The sequence below is a fragment of the Polypterus senegalus genome, chromosome 14, assembly GCF_016835505.1.
Source record: "Polypterus senegalus isolate Bchr_013 chromosome 14, ASM1683550v1, whole genome shotgun sequence".
NCBI classification, from domain to species: Eukaryota; Metazoa; Chordata; class Cladistia; order Polypteriformes; family Polypteridae; genus Polypterus; species Polypterus senegalus.
The window spans coordinates 135,048,861-135,051,680 of NC_053167.1; the positions used below are offsets into that span (position 1 = coordinate 135,048,861).

At 39.6% G+C, this 2,820-nt stretch overlaps 1 protein-coding gene across 2 annotated transcripts in view; it reads right to left on the reverse strand.

The window, feature by feature from the left end:
- orc1 (origin recognition complex, subunit 1) overlaps positions 1–2,723 on the reverse strand; it is a 55,217-nt gene extending 52,494 nt beyond the window's left edge. Inside the window, exon 1 of one of the 2 annotated variants that reach the window (XM_039734752.1) lies at positions 2,539–2,723. The gene's annotated coding sequence lies outside the window, so the exon portion shown is untranslated. The remainder of the gene's footprint in view (positions 1–2,538) is intronic. The other variant, XM_039734751.1, reaches the window with a different exon arrangement.
- Positions 2,724–2,820: the final 97 nt, after the last annotated feature.

The window sequence follows — 2,820 nt, forward strand, 5'->3', positions numbered from 1 at the left end:
ATTACTCCTTAATTTTTGTACAGCTACACCAACTCAACAGACACCGTTTATAGAATCCAGTTCACCACATTAGGATCCAAACCAAATTTAAATCGATCATCTTCTCTACTAAACATCAAGAGTGGATATTTTTAAAAGCAGAAGAAAAGAAATGTATCAATAAACAGCAATCTTACATGGGCCTTTGTCCTTCCTAGTACTCGCTCAGAAGTGTAGCCCTGGCACCTTCCAACACCCTCTTAGCTGTATATGTAAACTTCTTGAGCCAATTGATGGTTTTAAAACCTGCCAATCTCACGTTACTGCTTTTACTGTGTATGTCAGCCATCACCTTGAAATCATTCCACAATGAACCCAGGTTGTCAGTGCACAGTTCATTCTCAGTCCCGTCCTTACACTTCAGAGTTGCCTTTTTGATGTCACGTTTCATCACCTTCTGTAAATCTCTCTCATCTGTTACATGTTGAAATGCCTGGTTTATTCCATTTATGAGTTCATTTAAAACAATGGTAATAGGCAGTTTGTTTTTGGGATACATTTTGACTGATTTAACAAGGATTATGGCATCCTTACACAAATTTCTGCAACTGCTTATCTTACGGCATCCATTGGTTCAACATTCTTTAAACACGATCCAGTCAGCACATTCAAATACAGCCATGCAGGCACCCAGCCAGTTCCCCGTCCAAAACTCAGATGTTTAAAATTACAAGCTTTTCTCTTTTTGGAGACCATTTTTTTTACAGAGGAATGAGGTGGACATAATTAGGATCAGATAAACCAAGTACTCTTTTAAAGTCAAGAAGCACATTTAAAATACTAATAAAAAGTACCCAGTGTTTCATTTGTTGAACACAGGTTTAAAAAAAAAAATCACCCCCAATAAAATGCAGGGAGTCAGAGGTCTGTTCCATGAATCCAGATTATTTTGAAATTTAGATAAAGTAAGCCAAGATTCACAGAAACCGAGGTAATTCCGTTCCAGAAAACTTGAAGTTTGCCAAACCTAGGTTTCCAGAACAGATTAAGCCAGAATTACGTGATTCATGAGGTCGAAGATGTGAATAATTTACTAACCCAGCTTCCTGGGACTGGCTCTGGCTTTGTCTGTTCTTGAAAGAAAGGTATAACGCAATCCACTGGGCAACCAATTCCGTGAAAGTAACCTGCAAAACAGCAAGTTTAACATGAAAATGTAACGGTTTGCAGACCCAAATAATTAGGTAACTGGGCATCCATTCATAAGATCAAATGTCATAAATGTCCTGTCAGAAATGCAAATCGCAGTTGCACTTTTTATGTAGTACAGAAAAGCTGACAAAATATTCATAATGTTGTGCCCCTTCCTGAACGTTCAAACAACACAGAAGCCCAACTCCTTGGCCAAATTCTATCCAGAGAAACGTAATCAGACTCCAATTAGACATTCTGGGATGTCCTGAGGCACAGTCTGCATGAATATTACCGTTTTATATCTGAGGCTTTAATATATTGTATATGTGCAACTTAAACATGGCATGACCAGTGTAACACAACAAGGCTCGGGGCGGACATCAATACAAATGATGGGACATTTCCTGCAGGACAAATTGGAGAGATTAAAAATCCCAGCTAGACTGGGAATGCCTCTGTGAACCCTAGGAACTGGTGGAGAGTGAGATGTCTGGGCATCCTTGCTCTGACTGCCAGATCCCAATAAGGAGCAGAAAATAGATGGATGGAGATGCTGCTACAGGAAGCCAAAAATCAAAAACTAATGGAGCCAATCAAAAGTCAAAGCCGTACCAGAAAACCCATGAGGACATGGCACTGAATTATCTTTAATGAATGAACTGAACTTGGGTCCCTAAAACTATTGCTAATTGAAGCATCGAGATGCAATCTTCTATCATTTTTCCAGATCTGGAAATTAAAACGTGGTTTGCCACAATTGAACTTTATTTAGGAGAAAACAAACTACCCAAGGAATATTGACTTACAAGTGGATGAAAAAAAATATAGCTCTTTAACATCTTTCTGTATTTGCCATTGGAATATCTGGGTGATTGGGGATAAGGGTTTTTTTTTTCTCAACCTGGCCATAATATCAGCAATACACACAATCGTACGAGTATATAAAATAAATAGCCACATATACTTGTTAACCATTCTGTTACAGCGATTAAATTGTGAGGCAAGTTAAAAATGGAAAAACTTCAATAAGAGAGAACGATGATGTTTTGTAAGACGGGTTAGCTTTGTTTGTTACTGTACTGGATAAATAAGAGCAAAAAACACCGAAAAAAAGGCATTCAGGCTTTTAAACTGGGAGTGTCTCGGTCGCTAATAAACTTACCGCGCCGCCAAACTATCCCGTTTAAAAGTACCGGTATTGACTGACGTTGCTGCGTTTGCGGTTAACCTTTAATATACCTGCTATAACCGACTTAAAACGAGGTATTGCGTGCGACGTGCCTTTTGTTGCTTTCCTAACTAGGATGAAAACAACACGAGGCCAGTAGGTAAGGAAAACTCTGCATAAAAATAAACTCTACTTACAAATCACTTCCAGCCGACAGGCACGGGGATCTGGCAACACTCCTTACGTAATAATAAAACTTTCAAAATGAATAAAAACCAACACAAATATTATAAAAATAGCTCGCCCAAAAAGCACCAAACTCTGTCATGCCGAAGTGTGACGTTCCCCTCCTCCCAGCTGCCTTCACGTCCAGATTTTCCCGCGTTGGCGATCAGAAAAGCAAGAAGGAGGCGTGTCTTGCAGGGACCTAGTCACGTGCGCCACGCTTCAGGAATTGCGTAGCCGTAACCACCGGAAGT